The sequence below is a fragment of the Pseudophryne corroboree genome, chromosome 6, assembly GCF_028390025.1.
Source record: "Pseudophryne corroboree isolate aPseCor3 chromosome 6, aPseCor3.hap2, whole genome shotgun sequence".
NCBI classification, from domain to species: Eukaryota; Metazoa; Chordata; class Amphibia; order Anura; family Myobatrachidae; genus Pseudophryne; species Pseudophryne corroboree.
The window spans coordinates 672,109,289-672,122,335 of NC_086449.1; the positions used below are offsets into that span (position 1 = coordinate 672,109,289).

A 13,047-nucleotide genomic window follows, 5' to 3' on the forward strand; every position below is an offset into this window, starting at 1 on the left:
TCAAAATTCTTCCCCCGCTTCCTGTGAGTCCACAGCATGACGCGGGTGCTCCACTGGTGTAGCCAGGTACGGTGGGGGGCCGTCTCAAAAATTTCAGCAATTAGTGGGCTCGCTCACAGGTGGATCCCTGTTTCTTTCAAGTAGTATTTCAGGGGTACAAGCTGGAATTCGAGATGTCTCCCCCCAGCCGTTTCCTAAAATATGCCTTGCTGACAACTCCCTCAGGCAGGGAGGCTGTGCTAGAGGCAATTAATAAGCGGTATTCCCAGCAGGTAATACTCAAGGTGCCCCTACTTCAACAAGGACAGGGTTACTATTCCACACGGTTTGGGGTACCGAAACCGCATGGTTCGGTGTGACCCATTTTATATTTAAAATCCTTGAACACATACCTAAAAAAATTCAAGTTCAAGATGGAATCGCTCAGGGCGGTTATTGCAAGCCTGGACGAGGGGGATTACATGGTATCCCGGGACATCAAGGATGCTTACCTGCATGTCCCCATTTACCATCCTCGCCAGGAGTACCTCAGATTTGTGGTGCAGGATTACCATTACCAAGTCCAGACACTGCCGTTTGGACTGTACATGGCACGAGGGTGTTTTATCAAGGTAATGGCCGAAATGAGGATACTCCTTCGAAAAAAGGGAGTTTTAATTATCCTGTAATTGGACAATCTCTTTATAAGGGCGAGGTCCAAGGAGCAGTTGGTAGTCGGGGTAGCACTATTTTGGAAAGTGCTACAACAGCACGGTTGGATTCTAAACAGTCCAAAGTCACAGCTGGTTCCTATGACACGTCTACTGTTCCTGGGGATGGTTCTGGACATACACCAGAAATAGTGTTTCTCCCGGAGGAGAAAGCCAAGGAGTTGTCATCTCTAGTCAGAGACCTCCTGAAGCCAAAACAGGTAGCGGTGCATCATTGCACGCGAGTCCTGGGAAAAATGGTAGCTTCCTACGAAGCAATCCCATTAGGCAGGTTCCATACAAGAACTTTTCAGAGGGACCTGTTGGACAGGTGGTCCGGATCGCATCTTCCGATGCATAGGCTGATAACTAGTGATGAGCGGATTCGGTTTTACTCGGTTTTACTCGGTTCTCAAAACCGAATCTTATTGGCTCACTGATGTCACGTGTTTTGGATAGCCAATAAGATTCGGTTTTGAGAACCGAGTAAAACCGAGTAAAACCGAATCCGCTCATCACTACTGATAACCCTGTCTCCAAGGACCAGGGTATCTCTACTGTGGTGGCTGCAGAGTGCCCATCTTCAAGAGGGCCGCAGGTTCGGCATACAGGACTAGGTCCTAGTGACCATGGATGCCAGCCTTTGAGGCTGGGGGGCAGTCACACAGGGAAGAAACTTCCAGGGACTTTGGTCAAGTCAGGTGATTTCCCTACACATAAATATTCTGGACCTGAGGGACATTTACAATGCCCTGAGGCCGGCAAGGCCTCTGCTTCAAAACCAGCCGGTACTGATCCAATCAGACAACATCACGGCAGTCGCCCATGTAAACCAACAGGGCCACACAAGAAGCAGGATGGCGATGGCAGAAGTCACAAGGATTCTCCGATAGGCGGAAAATCATGTGTTAGCACTGTCAGCAGTGTTCATTCCCGGAGTGGACAACTGGGAAGCAGATCTTCTCAACAGACACGACCTCCACCCGGGAGAGTGGGGACTTCCTCCAGAAGTCTTCCAAAGGATTGTACACCATTGGGAAAGACCACAGGTGGACATGATGGCGTCCCGCCTCAACAAAAAGCTATAAAAGATATTGCGCCAGGTCAAGGGACCCTCAGGCGATAGCTGTGGACGCTCTGGTAACACCGTGGTGTACCAGTCGGTTTATGTGTTCTCTCCTCTGCCTCTCATACCAAAGGTACTGAGAATAATAAGAAGGCGAGGAGTAAGAACGATACTCGTGGTTCCGGACTGGCCAAGAAGAGCTTGGTACCCAGAACTTCAAGAATTTATATCAGAGGACCCATGGCCTCTGCCACTCAGACAGGACCTGCGGCAGCAGGGGCCCTGTCTGTTCCAAGACTTACCGCGGCTGCGTTTGACGGCATGGCGGTTGAACGCCGGATCCTGAAGGAAAAGGGCATTCCGGAGGAAGTCATTCCTATGCTTACTAAAGCCAGGAAAGAGGTTACAGCAAATCATTATCACCGCATATGGCGGAAATATGTTGCATGGTGTGAGGCCGAAAGGGCCCCAACAGAGGAATTTCAACTAGGTCGATTTCTGCATTTCCTGCAAGCAGGAGTGACTATGGGCCTTAAATTAGGTTCCATTAAGGTACAGATCTCGGGTCTGTCGATTTTCTTTCAAAAAGAACTAGCTTCAGTACCTGAAGTTCAGACATTTATAAAAGGAGTGCTGCATATTCAGCCCCCGTTTGTGCCTCCTGTGGCACCTTGGGACCACTAAAGACCGTGGATCTGTAATATCTCACTTGGAAAGTGGTCATGTTATTGGCCTTGGCTTCGGCCAGGCGAGTATCAGAATTGGCGGCTTTATCATGTAAAGACCCTTATCTGATTTTCCATATGGATAGGGCAGAATTGAGGACTCGTCCCCAGTTTCTCCCTAAGGTGGTGTCAGCGTTTCACCTGGACCAGCCTATTGTGGTGCCTGCGGCTACTAGGGACTTGGAGGACTCCAAGTTGTTAGACGTGGTCAGGGCCCTGAAAATATATGTTTCCAGAACGGCTGGAGTCAGAAAATCTGACTCGCTGTTTATCCTATATGCACCCAACAAGCTGGGTGCTCCTGCTTCTACGCAGACTATTGCTCGTTGGATTTGTAGTACAATTCAGCTTGCACATTCTGTGGCAGGCCTGCCACAGCCAAAATCTGTCAATGCCCATTCCACAAGGAAGGTGGGCTCATCTTGGGCGGCTGCCCGAGGGGTCTCGGCTTTACAACTTTGCCGAGCTGCTACTTGGTCAGGGGCAAACACGTTTGCAAAATTCTATAAATTTGATACCCTGGCTGAGGAGGACCTGGAGTTCTCTCATTCGGTGTTGCAGAGTCATCCGCACTCTCCCGCCCGTTTGGGAGCTTTGGTATAATCCCCATGGTCCTTACGGAGTTCCCAGCATCCACTAGGACGTCAGAGAAAATAAGAATTTACTCACCGGTAATTCTATTTCTCGTAGTCCGTAGTGGATGCTGGGCGCCCATCCCAAGTGCGGTTTATCTGCAATACTTGTACATAGTTATTGTTAACTAAATCGGGTTATTGTTGAGCCATCTGTTGAGAGGCTCAGTTGTTTCATACTGTTAACTGGGTTTCATATCACGAGTTATACGGTGTGATTGGTGTGGCTGGTATGAGTCTTACCCGGGATTCAAAATCCTTCCTTATTGTGTACGCTCGTCCGGGCACGGTGTCCTAACTGAGGCTTGGAGGAGGGTCATAGTGGGAGGAGCCAGTGCACACCAGGTAGTCTAAGATCTTTCTAGAGTGCCCAGCCTCCTTCGGAGCCCGCTATTCCCCATGGTCCTTACAGAGTTCCCAGCATCCACTACGGACTACGAGAAATAGAATTACCGGTGAGTAAATTCTTATTTTTGACATTAACATTAGGTTTGGGAGGCACTGATAGTGGTTCCTCCCGTTGACAATATGAAAGGTGCAGGAGCAGGGGGCAGGCGGGTGCAGGGCCAAGCCAATGTCAATGCCAAGCATGACCCAGTATCTGTAGCTGCAGAAAAATGTCCACCCTTAGACAAGACAAGCTTACGCTTGCTGTAGTGGTGCATACACACGACTACTATCTAAGCTGGTTTTTAGGATTTTGATTTACTTTGTTATTGATAGATCTAGTCAGTCAATTCACACAGAAAAATACATTTCTGAGAGTATTTGGTCGGTATAAAACATTAAAAAGAACAGGATTTCTTATAAGAAATGTTCAAATACTTCCTCTGCAGTCCATATCTTTCCAGTCACTTTAGCCTCATGCTACAATTGTTAGATTCTCTTAGCCTTGAGATTCTATTAAGACAAGTGTTTAGTGAAAGCTGCCTTTCTGCCAAATAGCCCTACCATACAGTATATATCACTGGAATGAGACAGTGAAAAGAGAAACAGGTGATAAAGGTTAAACTTTAATCATGTGTTAATAGATGATTGGGAACACTTTTTAAATGCCACGAAATTTCTAAAAGCACATTTCTGAAGGAAGTCCCTGCTGTATGATAAAGAATTAAAATTTTCCAACTGCATTCTGCAGTTGAGTTATGAGGGAGACGTAAAGCACCTAATAAAACTATAACATAAAAGTGAACAGCACACACTGTGACCAGTAATGTAATGTATAAATCCATAGGATTCTGAGATACCAACTGTGAAACCCATTCATGAGTATCATCTAACAACGTACTGGCAATGTGCCTTTTCAATGGTAACCTACCAGTACAGCAACTACATATTGGCCCTCATTCCGAGTTGTTCGCTCGGTATTTTTCATCGCATCGCAGTGAAAATCCGCTTAGTGCGCATGCGCAATGTTCGCACTGCGACTGCGCCAAGTAACTTTACTATGAAGAAAGTATTTTTACTCACGGCTTTTTCTTCGCTCCGGCGATCGTAATGTGATTGACAGGAAATGGGTGTTACTGGGCGGAAACACGGCGTTTCAGGGGCGTGTGGCTGAAAACGCTACCGTTTCCGGAAAAAACGCAGGAGTGGCCGGAGAAACGGTGGGAGTGCCTGGGCGAACGCTGGGTGTGTTTGTGACGTCAACCAGGAACGACAAGCACTGAACTGATCGCACAGGCAGAGTAAGTCTGGAGCTACTCTGAAACTGCTAAGTAGTTAGTAATCGCAATATTGCGAATACATCGGTCGCAATTTTAAGAAGCTAAGATTCACTCCCAGTAGGCGGCGGCTTAGCGTGTGTAACTCTGCTAAATTCGCCTTGCGACCGATCAACTCGGAATGAGGGCCATTAAACGTTCAGAAAAAAATTATACTCTCATAATCTGGGGACTCTGGGAACATATAAAACATTTTAAGCACCTAACAGGTAAATCATGAGCAAGTTTATGGCAGACTAAGGAGAGAATTAAAGCATTTGTTGTTTCCTAACCAAAGGGCCACCTTTGACAGGAAAGAATACACAAATCTTTGACCATGTCAGTTTGACTTGTCCTACTTCAAGCCAACTAACCTCAGAGACCAGAAATACAGTATGACATGAAAAACACTTCTTTCTTTCTTTCTTTCTTTCTTTCTTTCTTTCTTTCTTTCTTTCTTTCTTTCTTTCTTTCTTTCTTTCTTTCTTTCTTTCTTTCTTTCTTTCCTTCTTTCTTTCCTTCTTTCTTTCTTTCCTTCTTTATCTCTCTCTCTCTCTCTCTCTCTCTTTCCTTCTCTTCTAGTGCTTATGCACCTCTTTTTTTCTTTGCATCATGTGCTGTTTGGGGACTATTTTTTTGAAGTGCCATCCTGCCTGACACTGCAGTGCCACTCCTAGATGGGCCAGGTGTTTGTGTCGGCCACTTGGGTCGCTTAGCTTAGTCACACAGCTACCTCATTGCACCTCTTTTTTTCTTTGCATCATGTGCTGTTTGGGGACTAATTTTTTGAAGTGCCATCCTGTCTGACACTGCAGTGCCACTCCTAGATGGGCCAGGTGTTTGTGTCGGCCACTTGGGTCACTTAGCTTAGTCACACCTCATTGCACCTCTTTTTTTCTTTGCATCATGTGCTGTTTGGGGACTATTTTTTGAAGTGCCATCCTGTCTGACACTGCAGTGCCACTCCTAGATGGGCCAGGTGTTTGTGTCGGCCACTTGGGTCGCTTAGCTTAGCCATCCAGCGACCTTGGTGCACCTCTTTTTTTTCTTTGCATCATGTGCTGTTTGGGGACTATTTTTTAAGTGCCATCCTGTCTGACACTGCAGTGCCACTCCTAGATGGGCCAGGTGTTTGTGTCGGCCACTTGGGTCGCTTAGCTTAGTCACACAGCTACCTCATTGCGCCTCTTTTTTTCTTTGCATCATGTGCTGTTTGGGGACTATTTTTTTGAAGTGCCATCCTGTCTGACACTGCAGTGCCACTCCTAGATGGGCCAGGTGTTTGTGTCGGCCATTTGGGTCGCTTAGCTTAGTCACACAGCGACCTCGGTGCAAATTTTGGGACTAAAAATATTATTGTGAGGTGTTCAGAATAGACTGGAAATGAGTGGAAATTATGGTTATTGAGGTTAATAATACTATGGGATCAAAATGACCCCCAAATTCTATGATCTAAGCTGTTTTTGAGGGTTTTTTGTAAAAAACCACACCCGAATTCGACAAAAACTTTTCAGGGAGTTTTTGCCAAAACGCGTCCGAATCCAAAACACGGCCGCAGAATCAAATCCAAAACCAAAACACAAAACCCGAAAAATGTCCGGTGCACATCACTATTACTAATACTAGTACAGTGTCTTGTGCTGCATCGTGCTGCTCAGTGTCAGCTTACAGTAGTATCATCAGTGCTCAGTATCACTGCTCATTGTCTTGTGCTGCTCAGTAATACTACATTACTAATACTAGTACAGTGTCTTGTGCTGCCCAGTGTCAGTTCTCAGTAGTATCATCAGTGCTCAGTATCACTAGTCAGTGCTCAGTGTCTTGTGCTGCATCGTGCTGCTCAGTGTCAGTTCTCAGTAGTATCATCAGTGCTCAGTATCACTGGTCAGTGCTCAGTGTCTTGTGCTGCATCTAGCTGCTGTAGGGTGCTGTGGTAGTGTCCTGTCACTGTGCACAGGTCATCATCATTCCAGTCACAGTGGTATCTGGTATCTATCTAGTGGTATCTAAATACAGACATTACTGCCATTTAAATTCCAGATATATAACTGGCATATAATTCCACACATTAAAAAATGGAGAACCAAAATTTGGATGGTAAAATAGGGAAAGATCAAGATCCACTTCCACCTAGTGCTGAAGCTGCTGCCACTAGTCATGGCAGAGACTATGAAATGCCAGCAACGTCGTCTGCCAAGGCCGATGCCCAATGTCATAGTAGAGAGCATGTAAAATTCAAAACACAAAAGTTCAGTAAAATGACCCAAAAATTTAAATTAAAATCGTATGAGGAGAAGCGTAAACTTGCCAATATGCCATTTACAACACGGAGTGGCAAGGAACGGCTAAGGCCCTCTCCTATGTTCCTCATGACTAGTAGTTCAGCTTCACATGACGATGGAAGCACTCATCCTCCCGCTAGAAAAATAAAAAGAGTTAAGCTGGCAAAAGCACAGCAAAGAATTGTGCGTTCTAAATCACAAATCCCCATGTAGAGTCCAATTGTGTCGGTTGCGATGCCTGACCTTCCCAGCACTGGACGGGAAGAGGTGGCTCCTTCCACCATTTGCACGCCCCCTGCAAGTGCTGGAAGGAGCACCCACAGTCCAGTTCCTGATATTCAAATTGAAGATATCACTGTTGAAGTACACCAGGATGAGGATATGGGTGTTGCTGGCGCTGAGGAGGAAGTTGACGAGGAGGATTCTGATGGTGATGTGGTTTGTTTAAATCAGGCACCCAGGGAGACAGTTGTTGTCCTTGGGATGAATAAGGCCATTGACATGCCTGGTCAAAATATAAAAAAAATCACCTCTTCGGTGTGGAATTATTACAACAGAAATGCGGACAACTGGTGTCAAGCCGTGTGTTGCCTTTGTCAAGCCATAATAAGTAGGGGTAAGGACGTTAACCACCTAGGAACATCCTCCCTTATACGTCACCTGGAGCGCATTCATCAGAAGTCATTGACAAGTTCAAAAACTTTGGGTAACAGCGGAAGCAGTCCACTGACAACTAAATCCCTTCTTCCTCTTGTACCCAAGCTCCTGCAAACCACACCACCAACTCCTTCAATGTCAATTTCCTCCTTAGACAGGAATGCCAATAGTCCTGCAGGCCATGTCACTGGCAAGACTGACGAGTCCTCTCCTAACTGGGATTCCTCCGATGGATCCTTGAGTGGAATGCCTGCTGTTGCTGCTGGGAGTCGATCGTCATCCCAGAGGGGAAGTCGGAAGACCACTTGTACTACTTCCATTAAGTAATTGACTGTCCAACAGTCCTCTGCGAGGAAGATAAAATATCACAGCAGTCATCCTGTTGCAAAGCGGATAACTCAGGCCTTGACAACTATGTTGGTGTTAGACGTGCGTCCGGTATCCACCGTTAGTTCACAGGGACTTAGAGAATTGCTTGAGGTAGTGTGTCCCCGGTACCAAATCCCATCTAGGTTCCACTTCTCTAGGCAGGAAATACCGAGAATGTACACAGACGTCAGAAAAAGTGTCCTAAAAAATGCAGTTGTACCCACTGTCCACTTAACCACGGACATATGGACAAGTGGAGCAGGGCAGACTAAGGACTGTGACAGCCCACTGGGTAGATGTAGATGTATTGCAGCAATAACAGCGGCGGCACCAGTAGAAGCATCTCACAAACGCCAACTCGTTCCTAGGCAGGCTATGCTTTGTATCATCGCTTTCCATAAGAGGCACACAGCTGACAACCTTTTACGGAAACTGAGGAACATCATCGCAGAATGGCTTACCCCAATTGGACTCTCCTGGGGAGTTGTGATATCAGACAATACATGTGGGCAAATTCCAGCACGTCCCATGTTTTGCACATACAATTAATTTGGTGGTGCATCATTTTTTGAAAAACGACAGGGGCGTGCAGGAGATGCTGTCAGTGGCCCGAAAAATTGCGGGCCACTTTCGGCATTCAGACACTGCGTGCCAAAGACTGGAGCGCCAGCAAACACTCCTGAACATGCCCTGCCATCAGCTGAAGCAAGAGGTGGTAATGAGGTGGAATTCAACCCTCTATATGCTTCAGAGGATGGAGGCGCAGCGAAAGGCCATTCAAGCCTATACATCTGCCTACGATATAGGCAAAGGAGGGGGAATGCACCTGACTCAAGCGCAGTGGAGAATTATTTCCATGTTGTGCAAGGTTCTCCAATCATTTGAACTTGCCACACGTGAAGTCAGTTCAGACACTGCCAGCCTAAGTCAGGTCATTCCCCTCATCAGGCTTTTGCAGAAGCAGCTGGAGAGATTGAAGGAGCTAAAATGGAGTGATTCAGCTAGGCTGGTGGGACTTGTGGATGGAGCCCTTCATTCGCTTAACCAGGATTCATGGGTGGACAATCTGTTGAATTCAGAGCACTACATTTTGGCCACCGTGCTCGAGCCTAGGTTTAAAGCCTACGTTGTATCTTTCTTTTCAGCAAACACAAGTCTGCAGATGTTCAAAGACCTGCTGGTGAGACAATTGTCAAGTGAAGCGGTACGTGACCCGCCAACAGCTCCTCCTTCATTTTCTACCGCCACTGGAGCTGCCAGGAAAAGGATCACATTTCCAAATCCACCCGCTGGCGGTGATGCAGGGCAGTCAGGAGCAAGTGCTGACATCTGGTCCAGACTGAAGGACCTGCCAACGATTACTGACATGTCTACTGTCACTGCATATGATTCTGTCACCATTGAAAGAATGGTGGAGGATTATATGAGTGACAGCATCCAAGTAGGCATGTCAGACAGTCTGTACGTATACTGGCAGGAAAAAAGAGGCAATTTGGAGGCCCTTGCACAAACTGGCTTTATTTTACCTTAGTTGCCCACCCTCCAGTGTGTACTCCGAAAAAGTGTTTAGTTCAGCCAGTCACCTTGTCAGCGATCAGCGTAGGAGGTTACCTCCAGAAAATGTGGAGAAGATGATGCTCATCAAAATGAATTATAAATTCCTCCGTGGAGACATTTACCAGCAATTGCCTCCAGTACACATGGACCTGTGATGGTGGATTCCACTGGGGACAAAGTAATACTCTGTGAAGAGGAGGATGTACACCGTGAAAAGGGTGAGGAATCAGAGGATGATGATAAGGTAGACATAAGGTGGAGCCAGTTTGTGCATGGAGAAATAGATTGCTTCTTTTTTGGTTGGGGCCCAAACCAACCAGTCATTTTAGCCACAGTCGTGTGGCAGACCCTGTCGCTGAAATGAGTGGTTTGTTAAAGTGTGCATGTCCTGTTTATACAACATAAGGGTGGGTGGGGGGGGGCCCAAGGACAATTCCATCTTGCACCTCTTTTTTTCTTTGCATCATGTGCTGTTTGGGGACTATTTTTTGAAGTGCCATCCTGTCTGACACTGCAGTGCCACTCCTAGATGGGCCAGGTGTTTGTTCTGCCCACTTGGGTCGCTTAGCTTAGTCATCCAGCGACCTCGGTGCAAATTTTAGGACTAAAAAATAATATTGTGAGGTGTGAGGTATTCAGAATAGACTGGAAATGAGTGGAAATTATGGTTATTGAGCTTAATAATACTATAGGATCAAAATTACCCCCAAATTCTATGATTTTAGCTGTTTTTGAGGTATTTTAAAAAATCACCCGAATCCAAAACACATCCGAATCCAAAACCCGAAAGGGCGGTTTTGCCAAAATGCGTCCGAATCCAAAACACGACTGCGGACCCGAATCCAAAACCAAAACACAAAACACGAAAAATGCCCGCTGCACATCTCTATTTAAAACCTGGACTGTTGGGGTGCCTTGAGGACCGTGTTTCAGAACCTCTGCATTACACTATAGTATTGTTTCGCCCTTTTCTCTACAGTTACCAATGCTATATCAATAATATGAATGTTAGTTAACTCTTGTTGCTGCTTTTAAAATTATCAATCCTCTGAGACAGAATGATCTTTGGAACCTCTATACCAATCTCCATCAATAAAACAGCATCTTTCTTTCCAACATTAACCTCTCCTTCACACAGGGCCGGTTCTACACATTGTGGCGCCCAGTGCGAAAGTTTCCACTGGCGCCCCCCCCCGTGGCTAAACAGGGGCGTGGCTTCATAGGGGAGGGGCGTGGCCACAATTATGCTCCCAGTAGTTGTGCCCCCAGATCTGCCCCAAGTAGTTGTGCCCCCCAGTTGATTTGCCCCAAGTAGATTTGCCCCCTCTAGCTGTTCCCCCTGTAGCAGTGACCTCAGTTTGTGCCCCTTGTAGTTGTGCCACCAGTATTTGTGCCCCCCTGTAGATTTGCCCCCAGTAGCTGTGCCCCCAGTTAATTAGTTAATTTGCCCCCTGTAGCAGTGCCCCTAGTAGTTGTGCCTCATGTAGCAGTGTCCGCTGTAGAAGTGGCCCCAGTAGCTGTGCCCCCAGTTGATTTGCCCCCAGTTGATTTGCCCCCAGTAGCTGTTCCCCCTGTAGCAGTGCCCCAGTATGTGACCCCTGTAGTTGTGCCCCTGTAGATGTGCCCCTTGTAGCTGTGCTTCCAGTAGTACTACCCCTTGTAGATGTGCCCCCAGTAGTACTACCCCTTGTAGATGTGCCCCCAGTAGTACTGCCCCTTGTAGCTGTGCTTCCAGTAGTACTGCCCCTTGTAGATGTACCCCCAGTAGTACTGCCCCTTGTAGATGTGCCCCCAGTAGTACTGCCCCTTGTAGCTGTGCCCCCATTAGTAGTGCCCCTTGTAGCTGTGCTCCCAGTAGTACTACCCCTTGTAGATGTGCCCCCAGTAGTACTGCCCCCTGTAGATGTGCCCCCAGTAGTACTGCCCCTTGTAGCTATGCCCCCATTAGTACTGCCCCGTGTAGCTGTGCCCCCTGTTGTAGCGCTGCGTTGAAACACTAAAAGAAAAATCAAAATACTTACCTGCCTCGCTCCTGCTTCCGCTGGTCCGCTGCTGCCGCTGTCTCCGGGCGCCAGCTCCTCTCTATGGGAGAGACGTCATGACGTCCCTCCCATAGCAGCGCCGCACTGACACTAGCGGTCAATTTTGACCTCTAGCGTCAGTCAGTGACGCCGGCTGCAGCGGGCGCACACGGCGCTCGCTGCAGCTGAGGAGCGGGAAGGGAGGGAGGGCTAGTAGTGGCTCTTGTCACGGCGGCGCCCTCAGGGTAGCGGCGACCCTGGCAAAAAGCCTGCTTGCCCGTGGCAAGAGCCGCTACTGCCTTCACATAACCAGGTCCAATGCTCTTGACAAGAACTGTCCCTAGGCTATAAATATCTTGTTTCACTGTATAAATGCATAAATACATGTGTAATTTAGCGCCTATACTGTACATCATTCTATCTGTGCATTGTGAAATGTGCTTGGTCCAGTTAGTAATATCAAAACACAGAGTTTGACCAGACCAAAGATGGATACCTCCAAATTTGGTATCCAACCATTTGGTATTTGGTATCCAACCAAATGGCATATATTATACCATGGTATTTTACATCAGTGATGCCTTCCTTCTGACCTTTTACATCTCTTTTTTTGAGCTACATATTGGAATAACTATAGCAATTCCTATACCAACTATTTACCTCTGTTTAAGAAAATAACCAATGTTTGGATACTGAACTTGGAGGTATCCTTAAATTCAGTGTTTCTGATGTTGCTGTTTGGATCAATCTAATGGTTGGATACCAAATTTGGAGGTATCCATCTCTGGTCTGGTCAAACTTTGTGTTTTGATATTACTGTCTGGTTGACATATATGCATGGATATTTCTATATAAATAATCTTGCCTACTGGTATTATCAGCGGTCTAACCGTGAAACCCTATATGGGTATCTAATGAGTGGTTGTATGTAAATTATTACTACAGGGTATCCATTGTGATATAATTTATTCAAATACCCAACAACTATCTCATTTAGCTTTTATATCTGTGGTTTATACAAGTCACATTATTGGTAAACTTTTACCATTTTCTGTGCCTTATTACTGGGATACAGTGTGATAATATAGGCGTGCATAAGGTCTGCAGACATACCCCACTGAAGATGCCCAATCTCATCTGATCTTGGAAGCCAAGCAGTGGAGGGCCGGGTTAGTACTTGGATGGGAGACCACTTTAGAACACCCTGGTACTGCAATTATTTGCCACCTATCCATCACTAATACTGAGCATCGCTTTGCACCTCGGCTATGACCTATAATTCAGCTATCTGCTTAAACAATCTTCCCAAGTGGGATATAAGCAGTTCTAAATGATGGTCATATTTT

The 13,047-nt window shown here is 46.6% G+C and overlaps 2 protein-coding genes and 1 pseudogene across 6 annotated transcripts in view; 2 read left to right on the forward strand and 1 right to left on the reverse strand.

Moving 5' to 3' along the window:
- The window catches only part of DOCK2 (dedicator of cytokinesis 2), a 1,781,615-nt gene that overhangs the window by 630,413 nt on the left and 1,138,155 nt on the right, over nt 1–13,047 (reverse strand). The gene's annotated exons all lie outside the window — the stretch shown is intronic.
- INSYN2B (inhibitory synaptic factor family member 2B) overlaps nt 1–13,047 on the forward strand; it is a 249,720-nt gene that overhangs the window by 86,497 nt on the left and 150,176 nt on the right. The gene's annotated exons all lie outside the window — the stretch shown is intronic.
- Nucleotides 12,801–12,920, forward strand: LOC134939169 (5S ribosomal RNA; annotated as a pseudogene).